Source organism: Anopheles gambiae, chromosome X (genome assembly GCF_943734735.2).
Source record: "Anopheles gambiae chromosome X, idAnoGambNW_F1_1, whole genome shotgun sequence".
NCBI classification, from domain to species: Eukaryota; Metazoa; Arthropoda; class Insecta; order Diptera; family Culicidae; genus Anopheles; species Anopheles gambiae.
Window position 1 is genome coordinate 8,977,304 of NC_064600.1, and position 15,016 is coordinate 8,992,319.

At 46.3% G+C, this 15,016-nt stretch overlaps 1 protein-coding gene across 10 annotated transcripts in view; it reads right to left on the minus strand.

Moving 5' to 3' along the window:
• Positions 1-15,016, minus strand: part of LOC5666818 (uncharacterized) — a 90,327-nt gene that overhangs the window by 69,269 nt on the left and 6,042 nt on the right. For 8 of the 10 annotated variants that reach the window (XM_061646364.1, XM_061646415.1, XM_061646216.1 and 5 more), the window contains one exon: positions 10,439-11,314. The gene's annotated coding sequence lies outside the window, so the exon portion shown is untranslated. The remainder of the gene's footprint in view (positions 1-10,438; positions 11,315-15,016) is intronic. The other 2 variants (XM_061646509.1, XM_061646587.1) reach the window with 1 other exon arrangement.

A 15,016-nucleotide genomic window follows, 5' to 3' on the forward strand; every position in this document is an offset into this window, starting at 1 on the left:
CGAGCGGAGGATGCAAACGCTCTGGGCGTGTTTGATGCGACACATCTTCCGGGCCATCTTTAGCGAAGTGTTCGAGTATGGAGCGTGGAGGAGAAGGATGAATCACGAGCTTGCTGAGCGGTACGGCGAACCAAGCATTCACCCGGCGGTGAAGACTGGCAGGATACGATGGCTTGGGGCTTATGCCCTATCGAGAAGGTGTTCGACAGTGATCCCCAGTTCGGCATAAGGCGCAGGGTAGCACAGCTGGACTGGATGGCTGGACCAGATGATGCGAGACCTGTCAGAAATCGGGTGTCTGCATGGATGGGAGGCTACAGGCAGGGACTGAGCATCCTAGAGGATGATTGTTGCCCGGGTCATGTCTCATCGATGTGCTCTATCGTGAGCAGGCCAACAAGAGAGAGAGAGAGAGAGAGAGAGACTTGTGCTATGACAGCTTATTCAACTATCTTATATTGAAATTCCAACTAACCCCTAGATCAACGACTATTAGCACCGAAATTTAAAAGTACTAAAAGGCTCGTCCTTATACGAAGCAGTCGAAGGGTTTCAATAAAAATGATCTGTCCAGCCGTTAATTTTCCTTTTGCCATTGATAATATGACTTGCCACTCTGCCACACCTCTCAACCTATCTGCAGCACTTTCCGCAATCAACGACGCAGTTGACTTATCCACACCGATTATCAGCGAAGAGAGGAGACCGATGCTGCCATATCGCAACTGAAGCTTTCGTATGCCTCTGGGCCGGACGACATTTCCAAGTGCAATTCTTATTTGCTGTAAGGCTGCTCTTTTGCCCATTTCTGACTCAACTTTTCAACAAATCCCTACAGCCGAAATGCTTCCCGCAACTATGGAAATCTGCTTACATCTGTGTCGACGATTTGACAGGTAGGAATTAATTCATAAAACAGTATCGCATGAGAAATCCATGTGCAGAAAAAGGCATTTATGATTCAGCTTGGTATACAGTGCGTCTACTTGATATCGTTGGTCGAAGGAATGATTGGTAGTAGTGGAGCGTAAGGGATATAAATCCATGTTTGCAGGTTGCGATATAGGAACTTCACTCATGCAAAACTGCTCTATGTACCGTTAATTGGAAGATTTTAGGCGATAAAGAGGTAAACTGCGAACATAGAAATAAGCCCTCAGAACATTAAAAGCATGATCTTAAACACTAGTGACGCTATTGCACGACGAATGATCTGCTTTTTTTACCGAAATAGCTTCATTTTGAATTCATTTTGGACCAATCGAAACCAAAAACCAAGCTGTGAATATAGCGCTGGCATGCCCGGGTTGTAATAAAAACATACGAAAGCTTATCTTACTCTATCAGAGCCGACTATCGCAAACGATATCTATAAAGAATGCAAATGTCGTCTAATCAGGCGCACAGAAAAACATAAACATTGATTGTAGCGCAATCAATATTTATTACTTTGGTCTATTCTCTCCCTTTTACTCAATGTTGTTTTTCTCCTCTTTTTCTCTCCTTCTCTGCATGTAAATAGCCTTCTGGCACGTTGATTGGCTCGACCGGTGAACCTAAGGTCAATGAATTCGTGTTCACAATCAGCATCAATTTCCATTGTTCACCTTTCGTCGTCTCCAAATTGGGTCGCCTCCAATTGAGTCCGCTCTTATGCCCATTTAAGCGTGCGCCCGCTTATCAGCGCCCGTGGTCCAGCCGATAAGCGTGCGAGAACAGGAACGGCAGCAAGAGTTGTGCGCGCACACGGACGCAGTTCGTGCCCCGGTTTTATAGTACATCGTGTAGAAGTGCGAGAAGAGGAGTAGTAGTGAGGTGTGTGTAATGTTGTTGTTGTGTATTGCGCTACGAAAGTATTTACGGAGGTTTACTACGGGTCTCCAATTCTCTTCGCGTGTATTAAATTTACTCCCCTTGTTCTTCTCAGTTCAATCTTTTAAAAATTAATAAACAATTGACAGTGTCGTTGAAAAAAGCTAATACTGCTCTTTGTGTCTCAGAACCGTGTAACGGCTTCGCACAGTCGGGTGCACTTTCAAAAAAGACCTTCCACCTCCTCTCTGTGACCGACGACTGTGTGCCCTCTGGCGCTTCAAAATCGATACGTCATTGAATGCTGGGCCTCTCCCCCTCTCTACCCTTTCCTTCCCTTAGAATGGCAAATGGCGTCTCCCTCAGCTCCGTGTGCAGAACATTTTCACACCTGAACGGCGGCACCACACCACCACCATCATCACCAGCAGTAGAACAAGGTTCGTCGTCTACCCGCCCGGCTGTGGCTTATTTCTCAGACACAGAGACGCGCGCGCGCGTGTGTGTGTGTGCTCGAGAACGTTTTTATTATTGCTGTTCATTCCTTCCCTCTCACCGCTGAAGGGTTTCTGGCGATTGGGGTTTATTTCTTTACAGCCCCTTCCGGGGCTGCTCGTTTTAGTGAATGAGTTAATCATCTCGGCAGAAGTGCAGTAACCGTGGGCAAAAGAAGCGCCGCCGAACCACCCGAAACCGGAATCGAACGCGCACAAGGTATAAGACAGAGAGGGAGGGAAAGGGAGAGCGTTCAAAGAGTTTCCCGTTTCTTCTCCGGTAGGGTGTTGGTGTTATTATTTTTTTTTTATGTTGTACGAACACACACAAAAAGAAGTCTGCATCCCCCAACGAGGGTAGCGTGTCGGGCGATGCGAAAGCCCTTGAAGCATTTTTTTTTTTTGTAGTACGAGGAGAGCGCGAGGCAATAAACCAAAACAAAAAAAAAAATCGTTACTTAAAGAGGTGTTGCTTACAGGCACGGCGTCTTTAAAACACACACTCGCTCCCCGCGACGGCATTTCGTCCCGGCTCAGGGGTTGAGTGTCGCGAAAAAGGGAACATGAAATACGCAACACAAACCATCAGCACACCACTAACAAGCGCAGTAAAACAGAACCAAAAAATAAAAATAAAATACAAATAAAAACCCCCTTTTCTCAACTCCTTAAATGGTAAATATCGCGCGGCCAGAGCGCGCGCAGCATCAGTTTTATGCTTGGTGTCCACAGCATTGAAAACGTAACATTTCGTGCGAATCTATATGTATACGCTTGTATGTGTGTGTGTGTGTGAGTGTGTGTAGGTGGTTCTCGCTCTGACCGGTTCCGATGATGCCTTTTGTTTTCCAAGGCAGCCGGTGGCGAACACAGGCCATTAAAAGATGCAGCAAAAAAGCAGCGCGGTTTTATGGTTGCAATTTTATAGAGTGGTAAACGATATCATTCAATTTACGGCCAGGCTCTTTTGCAACCCAGCGTTTATGTGCCTGTTCGTTGTTTTTTTTTTTTTAATTTTAATTTATTTTGCATATTTTTTCCAATTGGATTGTGCTACCTTTTCCAACAGGCAGCACCTAAATAAAAGCGATATTATTTAAAAGATGCGCACACAGCGAATCGAAACAGCGTGTCACCGACTGCCGTTCCCCTGTTCTAGCGGCGGAGCCATTGCAACGCAACGCAACTCGCCCGCAGCAGAACGTGCCGTCCGTGCCGACCTGACATCATTATGGCCCGACCGGGCCGACGCCAAGATCGTCAACGGAGATCGAGTGGAACAGAAATACAGACAAAAAAAAAAAGACGACCACCACGGCTTCTAATCGGCCGCGCAACGAGCTCCACATCTGCATGGACCATCGCGCCCTTCATCTCCCCCGTTAGCCACCCCATCCCTGCCAGCCTACCTTTCATCAATTGCTTCCAACGGTTGACCTCCAGGCAGATTGAAAAATAAAATTGAATTGGCAAGAAGCGTATAAAAGTCGACCGACCTGTGGGGGGGGGGGGGGAGAAGGGTTGCCCACTTCGCCCGGAAGTTACCGGAGTGGTGCTGTGGTGGAACGCAAGGGGGGGGGGGGAAGGAGAGGTAGAGAATGAACACTGACCCCATTAACAGCTCGCATTAGCATCAGCGCCGGACCAGACCGGAGGAGACCTTTTGGAAGGAGATGCATGGGGGAGGGGGGGGGGGGGGAGGCAAGAGACCTGCGAGCACAATCTGCTAAGCGAGACGACCTTAGATGAGTTGCGGCGGCGATCATGACTGCGCTGCTGCCCTGCGACACGTTTGGAACGCAACGAGAACCGCCGAACGGATGCGAAAAAAAGTGGAAAACCGGTGGGAGGGCAACGAGGTAGGGGGGGGGGGGGTGTTTTTTTCTTATTTTTCTACACTTTCAAAATACACATCAAAAATACACCCGCTGCCTTCATTCATGGTCAGCCGCCGAACGGATGCTTTAATGCTTTCCGTTCCAATCGCGTGTGCACAGCATGGAACATGGATTGGGCGCTTTGTGCATGGCAGGAATTGAGCTGTACCAATGTGTGTACCGATTTCAGTACTAGTGTATTGATTGGTGGCTACGAAAAAAATGGAGATAGCTTTTTCCCATTTATACTGTCAATTTTTGTACTGCAAATGTACTAAAAGCTGTTTTGGGTTCTAAATATGGCTCTTTTGCCGTGCGTAGTTGCATAGATTTAGGCGTAGTTTTTTTTTTGGGCGTAGCTGCTGCTGCTGCTGCTGCTGGAGAAGAATATTATACTACCTTTACTGTATGGTTCAGCCCTGTTTAAGCAGCGAGTATCAAAACCTGTGACAACACCGAGTGACAAAGGCAACCGGACGAGACGACCGGCGTCGGGGTACGTTTGGTTCAATTTCTGCCAATTGAGCTTAATTTAAGCGAAGGTCTCGCCACCACCCCTTACTTCCCCCTCAGATACAGTTTTGTTTTCTTCGACCTTATCAGAAGAAGAAGACACTTTTCAGTCTGGAATGCAACATCCAAGGTGGCAAAGATAAAACAAAAAAAAAAACTTAAAAAAAAGTGGACAAGACAAAACTTTTAAAGTTCTAATTAATATAAAAAAGTAAGACAATAAGAAGTTAAATATAATAATATAACAATAGAAAGAGAGCAATATTTTAAAAAGAAAAAAAAGAGTATGAAAAAAACAGATCGAACATGCATTCGGAGACATAATAGAGAAAGTTAGCAATAAAAATCGATTGACCGGGGCAAGATCGACGGATTGAAAAAGAAGGAAAGAAAAAACAATCCCTTCTCGAGAGCCTTTCTCTTTGCAACAGCAATGCCACCCGTTCCGATCCCTTTGTTACCGTTTTTTTTTTTTTTGTTATGTTTCACCCGCTCCTTTGCTCTCTGCTCTCTTCTGTTTTTGGCGCTCATGATTCGATCCATTTTTACCTCACGTTTTTCACGTTCGTGCTGCTCCCGTTTTTTTTCTTTCTTTCTCTCCCTTTCTTCTGTCCCCTCTTTCTCGTTGCCGGGTGTAGTAGATTTACTTCGCCCCTCCTAATGCCCTTTTCCTGCTGGTTCTGCTCTTGTTGTTTTACGTTGCGTTGTTTCGCTCCTCTTTTTTGTACAGTTATCTGCTTTTTGATTTCGTTCTTTCTTTTTTCAATTTGATTTTGTATGTTTTTTTCGTTTTGTTTTATGTTTCAAATAACGTTCTTGTTCTCATTGCAACTGCCTGCGAATGTGTTGGAGAAAGTATGGGAAGCCTTTCAACAGGCAAGCAAACTGGGAATATATCTATAAGTAAACTATTCGAGCTAGTGATGTGCTCTTTGGAGCACACCCGCAACTCCGATCGACTTCAGCAAAATCGAAATCGTTAGTTTCGCCTAGAGTCGAAGTTGGAGTAGTCCGAAGTTGGTTTCTTCCGAAGTTGGAGTCGTCCGGAGTCGTCCAGAGTTGTCCGGAGTTGTCCGGAGGCGTTCGGACTCAAGGTCATCTGGAGTCATCCAGAGTCGTCCGGAGTGGTCGGCAAAAGTCGTCCCGAATCTGAGTCGTCCAGAGTTGGAGTCGTCCGGAGTTAGGGTCATCTGAAATCATCAAGAGTCGTCTGGAATTGTCCTGAGTCGGAGTCATCTGGAGTCGCCTGAAGTTATCCAGAGTCGTCCGGAGACAGTCGGAGTCGTCCGGAGTCTTCCGAAGGCGTTCTGAATCAGGGTCATCTGGAGTCATCCAGAGTCGTCCGGAGTTTTCACCAAAGTCATCCAGAGTCTGAATCGTCCAGAGTTGGAGTCGTCCGGAATCGAGGTCATCTGAAGTCATCCAGAGTCGTTCGGAGTTGTCCTGAGTCGGAGTCATCTGGGGAAGGCTGGAGTTCTTTGAAGACATCAGATACATTTGAAGTCTAAGTTGTCCTGAGACGTGGGTAGTCATTTGCAATCAGAGTCGGCCGGAGCCATTTCATTTCGTGGTGTTTTATTTCCTCTTTTGCTTTGCACGTGCATTTCTTAAACAGGCCTTTCTTCCTGAGAATAGCGGTTTGAATTGACTGAAGTCAGCAGGAGTCCGAGTCGAAGATGAAATGCCTGACCACAAAAACATTACACCAGCCGTCTCCGGGCGACTCTGGAAGACTCCAGATGACTATGAATGACTCCGGACGACTCAGGAAGACTCCGGACGACTCCGGATGACTCAGACTAAGAGCAATTCCATACAGCTGCAGATTACTCCAGACGACTCCGGATGACTCTGGACGACTCAGGATGGCTCCACATTGACTCCGGATGACTCCGGACGATTCAGGATAGCCCCAGACGACTCCGGATGACTCCGAACGACTCAGGATAACTCCAGACATCACCGGATGACTCCGATTCAGGACAACTCGATACGGCTCCAGATAACTACCGATGACTTCGGATAACTCCGAATGACTTCGGATTACCCCAGACGACTCCGGATGACTTCGGATAACTCCGGATGACTCCGACTCAGGATAACTCGGGATGACTCCAACTCCGGGCAACTCTAGATGGCTCCAGACGATTCCAAACGACTCCGGATAATGCCTACCTTCCGGAGTCGGCTTCACAATTTGTGGATTCGGATCACAGTCAATTCTGGACTTTTGCCAACTGTACCCATCACTAATTGAAGCAACAACAAGAACAAAAAGGGAGGAAGAACAATTTCAAACAAGCATCGATGACAGACGCATAAGAAGACGCTAGCAATGAAAAAAAAACGACATGATCAACCCGTTCCCTCCGTTGCTGTGTTGAAGCATTAGTCCTTTCCCGACCGCAGGACAAGACGAGAACGAACACTTTGCCAAAGAAAAGTGAAGAAAAATAAAAGCAAACAGTTGTCTATCAGAAATAGGAAGACAGAGTGAGAGAGAGAGAGAGAGAGAGAGAGAGAGAGAGAGAGAGAGAGAAAGAGAGAGAAAAAAGAAAACAGAAATAAAAACTAAACCAGTGCAAATGTGAAATGGGGATACACAAAGTGACACAATTTACAGCAAACGAACATATTCTTCGCCCCGGCGGGTGGGGAGGGAAATAGAGGGACTCTCCCTTTAGCTCGTGTCCGACAAAAAGCAATGAGACAAACGGTACGAAGAGAAAGAGAAAGCCAAACGCTGGGGCAGAGAACAAAAAAAAAAGGAAGAAATGGAGGCATCACCGCGTACCTAAGGGATTCGGAATTAATTCCGACACCTTTGCTCCCTCCAACCAGCTTCACCCTTCTCTCACTCTCGCATAACACACACTCCAATTTCTCCCTTTTTTGTCGCTCTGTTCTCTTTGCCGTTTTCGCGCAGTGCCGCATTGCACCCGCGCTCGCGTAAGGAAATGGGTCCGGGTGCATTGCAGCACCCCCACAATAAAAACGCGAGCATAAAATCGCGAATGTGGCGCGCCCGAGAGCATAATCATTTGCTCCGCGGACGGTCCCGTATTGTACCAGATACAAAACGAAACAAAACAAATAGCGACAAAGGGAAGGACAGGGTACTACATGGGGGGAGGGGGGCGGGGGTGGATATGTTATACACCGTTCCAGCCCTTCTGCCCTTTCCATCCAGCAATCAGTGCTGCTGCTGCTGCTGCTCATTATGTATGTGTTCGGCAGCCGGTGTCCGCTGCCTGCCCCGCTGTGAAATCCCTTCCCCCCAAAAAAACCGGATTAGCGCTCGCTCGGAGGGTGGTTTGGTCCGCTACTCTCCCCCCCCACCCCTCTTCTTCCGCTACTGCAAGTTGTGCAAGTGCATGCGCGATTGCACGCGCGCTCGTGTGTGTGTGTGTGTGTGTGTGTCTGTGCAAAACCCTCCTGCACAGACAGCTTCCGTTTGGAAAAGGGACAGGGGGCTCTCGTTTTGTATGGCGTTTTATTTCTTTTCTTTTTGCTTCTCTTTTTGCTTCTTCTGACGGTTTTGTCCCCTCGCTCGGTAGCTTCCGTTTTTTTTTCTTCTTCTTATTTCCTTCGTTCTTTCTTTTTCCTTGCCGTGTGTACACTGCAAGGGCTTCTGTGCATCGCTGTTAAACCTACATTACAACAAGCCACCAGTGTGCGTTAGTTTGCTTCGCAAACAGCAATGGCAAAACTGAACGGAACATTTCAAAAATGCAAAATTTCTTTCTCAATGCACACACACGCGCGCGCGCGCGCGCATTTCCACCGCGCTTTGACAGATTGCTGCTGAAGTGAAAGTCGGCAAACCGTGTGTGTCTCGGCTACCGGGCACTGTGTGTGTGTGTTTTTTTTAAACCACGCAAGAAAGAGAGAGAGAGACAGAGAGAAGGTAATATAAGTGAAAGTGATCCGACCGACAACGGAAAGGGGTCGCTTGTAATAATAAAAAAAAAAACAACAGCAAATGATGCCAGTGAGGCCAGCGTGGGCGAACATTTTTACCTTTTGCCCACACTCCACCGGGGTGCAAAAGATGTTTTCTTGATTTAAAAAAAAAACGACAACTGTTTGTAAAACGAAGCGAGCAGTTGGAAACGTTTTGATGGGCAACGGAAGCCACTTTTATTCTACTGTCGTCGGTGTACGTTTTCGGATTTATGTAAATCGTCGCCACGGAAGTCCACGAGCGTGGGGAAAGCTATGCGTATATATTGCTAGCCGTCACCCGTCAGCAGCAGGTCGACCGATGGTGCCGTGCCAAACGCTCTGGCTTATCGTTCGCTGGATTGAAGGTTCGAATCTCATAAAAAAAAAATAAGAGCGGAGAGTGACCAGATTGTTATTACGGTCGCTTGACAGGTGCATTACGGAGATCAGATGTGTTGGAATACAGAGCATTTTGACAATTCGTCATTTGACATAAGGTCCTCGGGATTTTGGATTTTAGTATACAACGTATACAATATTAATATGAAACACAATTTGGGCTTTATGTGTTCTAATTTCACAATTAAATATAGATTAAACACAGATATTGCAGGAATCAATAATAAAGGCGAGTGCTATTTCGTGAATGTTTTGTATGATTCTATGTGTTTGACATATTTCAGGATGACAATCAAGAAATCTATTCTATTACTTCTATTTACATTCATTCCTCGTTGTCTGCGCGACACATGAAGTCGGTACTTTTACCTACTTCATTTTACACCATGTGACTAAACAAATCATCAACTCTTTCGTTAATTTAACTCATTTGCCGGATGAAAAAAAACATCCAAAATTACACTTCACAGCCAAGAACTTTGTTCTATTTGCAATGAAAATCGATAGAACTACATATGGTCACACTGAGCGTTTTGCTTACACCAACTCACGGGCAGTCTATGTCTATGAGTCCACTTCTACATAGTTTAATTCAGCCGTTAGGTGCTTTTGATTTGAAGGATACATTCATTCAATTCGAAAACAGCACCAAAAACACATCCGACAAGTTAACATCTACATTTTGCGCAATATATGCAACAACAAAACAGATCCTAGTAACCAGTCAACAGATAAAACTCAACATGACCAACAGATTATTATTCGCGTCGATCTGTCACACCCGGTTGTGATAAACGCGACGCTCTTCAGCTGTCTGTCAGAGGGCCTGCTGAAATCAATTGCTCCTCGTCAAACATTCATTGCTTCGCAGTCAAACATAGAGGATACCTTGTCAAGAATCTATTGCGACGATGCGAAAAAAGTGTGCCGCTAGTATAAACTCATTTGAACACCACTGTAATAGATACCATCGAAAGGCTCCCAATCCAATAAAGTATCATTTGCTTTTCAAATTTCGAAGTCTAACGCAAGATGTCAATGTTTTGGGATGAGATGATTTTTTCCACAATCAGGAGCAACCATTCTCGAATTTGTTCTTTTTTTTTTGAATATAAAATCGCATTTCTATGCAATGTATATCACATAGGAAACATTTTCGACTTAAAGTGACACGCTCGAGTTACCGTGCCATGCCTTTCGAGATAAAGTGACAGCCCGTTTCCGGGGCTCCTGCTTGTTTCTCGAATGTTACGCTTCGTTTTTAAACGTGTGCTCCCCCCCCCCCCCCCCACTGTACCAATGCGCGCACGATTCGAGAAAGCATGCCACTGTTGTGAGATAATGTGACAACTCGCCCTGAACCCCAAGATCTTCCCGCTAATAAGCAGTAGTACGTACCTGCTTTCCTTTTCGCTTCCCGCGCTGCACAATGTACCACACGGACCGCTTGTGGTTCGGTTGATTGCAGGGCGTACGTTGTGCGTACGCTGTTTGCGTTTGATTGTTGCCACTGATAGTGTTTGCGGGGTTGGGGATTTGGTCGGTGGGGGAAGGTGGTGGGGAAGAACGGTACACCGGTCGAGTGTCGATTTGAGTGACGATTTGTTGACAAACGGCGACGTCGAGCGGTCGGCTCACAGACACAAATGCACAATCTTCTTCCCACACACACACACACACACACACACACTAGCACGCTCGCAGGCGTGTATTGCACACACGTGTTGTCACACGAGAACGACGCAGACACACAAACACTTTCGCTATCTCTCTCTCACGCACACACGCACTGTATCACGCACTGTTTGGAAGCATCTTGGTGTTTGGTCGGCACACGTACTACACACACACACACACACCACCACCGGGCCGAAAATCGATGAAAATCGCGCCCCACTCGAATTGCACTTCCTGTGGCTGTGTGTTTGGGGGGGGGGGGGGGGGATGGTCCCCCAAATTCGTTTTGTTTTTTTTTCCTCCCTTTCTTCTTCTTCTTCTATTCTGGTCTCACTGGTTGCACTCTGACGGGTTTGCCGGTGGTGGTGCCACTTCCGGTCGCCGGAATCTAGCGCTATCGCTTCCTGTTAAAAGCGCATCCACCGGCACCACGCACGCACTCACTTCACGCACTTTTCACCTTTCCTGTATGTGACTGTAGCTATGTATGTAGGTATGTATGTACACACACAAGCAACAACCCTCCCCGCCAAGCCTGGTGGGTGGGAAGTGGGGGAGCGGTGGGGGGGGGGGGTGTCACGGTGTTTCTAGGGTTTTCTTTAAGGGGGGAAAGGAAGCGAAGGAAAGCCATTAGTACAGTACATTTTTTTTATTTTAACTATTATTTTATAATTCTTTTTTGTTTGTTTTTGTCCCAACGCTGGGCCGCAGCGCGCTGCTTTACATTTGTCACCGAGCCGGTTAATATCACGCTCACACACACACACAGACACACAAAAAAATGCACGACAGAAAATTGCTCCAAATCCACCATTCACCGGCGTTGTGGGAAAAACCTTGCGTGCGCGCGCATAAAAGCATTGCTATTGTATGTGTGCGTGTGTGTGTTAGTGTGTTTGTGTGTGTAATTTTTATGCTTCTTTCACTTAGTGGTGCGACATAAAAGAGAGGGTTGGGAGACAATAGATGACGCGAGCTAGCGGGCACATACACACACACGCGCACACACACTGGTATACTGTGTACACCTTACACGCGCCGTTTTTTGTTTTCCCCTCGACGCCCGTTATGACGCCCGAAACCGAGACGAGGAAACAGAGGCAAGACTGGGGAAAAATATTAAGGAAATATGGAGTAGGAAAAGAGGGCAACGACAAAAAAAAAACAACAAAATTGAGGTTATGATTTTAGCAAGCTCCAAGACTCTCGCGATTGCCAAAATCCCGTCGTCTCCACTTGCTGCACAAAAAAAATAGAAATCATTCAACGAAAAATTCAATTCCGCGACAAATATCAAAGCGAATGGATTATTTTTTCTATTTTTTAGTTTTGTTTTGTTTTATTTCCCTTTGTTGGATGTGGCTGGGCGGCCCAAGCCCGGTCCCCGGCATGTAAACAAAAACGCCGACCTTAACAGATGTCACTGTGTGTGATGCGCTGCCTGGGTGTACAGTGCTGCAAGACGCTACATTTATTATCTCTCTCTCTCTTTCTCACACATACAGGCACACCCTCTAGAGCTTGCCTTTCTATTCGGTCCAGACGGTTTCTATGATACCACAGTTGGTGTAAACATAGCGAGCATAACCAACTCAAAAAAATAATAATAATAAAGGAATACTCCTTCTTTTGAGCATTTCCGGGCGATGCCTTTGAAGTCACCACCGGAGGCGAGCGGAGTTCAATCGCAAATTTCGCCACGCTTATATTTGGTCAAATAGCGCTGCTCGCGTAGGAAAATGTTTTGCAGGAAAAAGCGCTAGATTCGCTTCTAAGTGTAAGTGCTCGGCACACGTGCTGCACTTCCGCGCGAATGTGGAGTTGTGTGTGTGTGTGGCCGGGCCTTTGCTCATCGCCCCACGCCGTCTTTTGCACTTTTATTGCAGGACGATCGGCTGGCGAGACGACCGGACGGCGTGGCAGATGCGTCAGACGCGCATTCCATCTAGCATGCGTCACATGCTGTCGTATCACACATCGGGCCGGATATGCACATATGCACCAAACCCACCGGCGTTGGAGTTGCGGCGAACAAAAGGTTTTTGCAACATCTCAACACTTTCCTTCCAAATAAAGCCCCGACGACCCGAGCTGCCACTTTGAACTACGGTACCGTTTAAGTACCGCATCTTGATGCAACAATGCCTGCTAGAGTGTGTCTGTGTGTGTGTGTGTGTGTGTGTGCAACTGGGACATAATAATCATGTGGTGCGGAAAAACTGATGCTCTTTACGCAAATTCGTCCCGGATAATGGTGTGAGCCTCGGTTTCCCCTGATTATTTTTTGTCATGCGTCCCTTGGCGTGGCGTTCCGGGAAGTGCATCCGTGTGCGTTTTCTTCTTTTCCCTCTATTATTTTTCCCTGATTATTGTATGTTTCGCAGCGACGCTACACCCCGAGGTGTGGAAGCAGCGAGACCCGGGAAGGCGTCATGCTAAGACTTTGCAAGTCCCGAGGCTCGGCCCGAAACGGGACTTTAAACCGGCAGGGGTGTGCTGGGATAGACCGGCCGGAGTCCTTGGTCGGCACTGTCAGAGGTTTTGTACTGCACAGAAAGAGAGATGCAGTGGTTCGGCTTTTGCTGAAGATGGTCTACAGCGGAGGACTTCTGTTCAAAGATCCTTTTTTTTTTTTGTCCTTGACGCTAGGCGACAAACACATGGTTGTTGTACGGCGGAAAATTGGGATCTAAGAATTGCGGTAGCGCTGGGTGCTGTCAATTTCAAAATAGTTTAAGACATATGTTTTCGTGTCCGTGTCTAGTATTCCTCGCGTACATAAAAAGAGCCTTACGACTTTTTAGGCACTAAGCATATATTATAATGTTCTTCAAATGTGTTCTTCAAAACATGTTCCAGATGTTTACATGACTTTGTACCCAACCTTTACTTTACCTAATTCTAGAGATCTTGGGTCTCTTTCGCTACTTTTCGCAAAAGTGTAGGTATGTTAACACTTTGACCGCCGGCCTGACGTCACAGTTTTTGAGTGAGCACGTAGCGCATGGCAAGAGAGCGATGAGAGCGACAGTTTCTCGTGCCATTGTTATCACTCTTTTGTTTCATTGCGATAAGCGGCGTAGCACATGTCGTTCTCGTTCCCTCTTTCCTACCTCATTCGTTATCAAGAGAATTGGTGAGCGTCAGATACAGAGCTGAGCGGTGAACAAAGCCGTCGTGCGATTTCATATGACGCGGCGCTTAAAGTGTTAACTAGTGCGCCATAATACTTCTTCGATGAAGATGACGCTCTGAGCAAGCTGTCGAGTCGAAGTTGTCGCAGGAACTACCAACTTTGGAAATTCACAAACATCTCAATATCGGCGTAAGTCAAGTACTGTAGTAAACGTTTATCATCATTCTGAAACCCCTATTTCATTACACCAAGTTGTACACTCCTGAAAGAAATTGCCGAGAATCGTTTTAAAAATAACCTAGATTCGCACAACTAAGATCTCGGCTATAGTCTCGGCTAAACCTGATAATTGTTGAAAATGAGATTTCAGTAAACTGGAGTATTGTCGGAAATTGCTAATTATAGCTCCGTTTTGATACTAGGCTGCAATAACAAACTACGCCCGACAAAAACGATTTATTCTGGATAGGCATTGATACTATTATGACTACGAATCCGAGCAAACTGTGTTTCGCTTGCACGATGTAAAAAACACATGACGCCAGATGCCAGAGATCAATTACCGAATCTCGGCAAACACAATAATTAAACCGAGATCTTGATCATTTTGACCGTTTACATCGATGACAGCTGAATTTCAGCTATTCGACATTTTGATTGAGATATCAGTAAAGTGTGCTAAAACTAATTTTAAAAGTTTAGGCTAGTGACTCACTTACGCTGCAACTCCCCGTAAGGTACAAGAAATAGCTACTAGGACTTTGTGCTCTGCAGATAGATCCTAACAGTTTAATGAGCTTTGATATTGTTTTGGACAAAGGCTCAATTACAAGACTACATCTGGATCTTGAGAACTATGCTTAACCTTTGCTGAAGAATGTCTATAAGACATTGTGGGAATTCTGGAGGATTTATAGCGACCTAAACATCAATTAATGCTTGCTGAGCTCACGATCGTAATAGCTGAATGTAAACTCTTCAGGAATACTCTTAATCCTCGTCCTTGCCTAGCCAACGCAGAATCTCCAAGAAGTTCCAATTCGGCAGCAGCGTCCCCGCTCGGCACACTTTCGGAAGCCGGTAAAACGTCGGGACGACTGACAGACACACAAACACACCCACACTTCACCTGCGCCAAAGCGATAGTTTGACATCAATAAGGC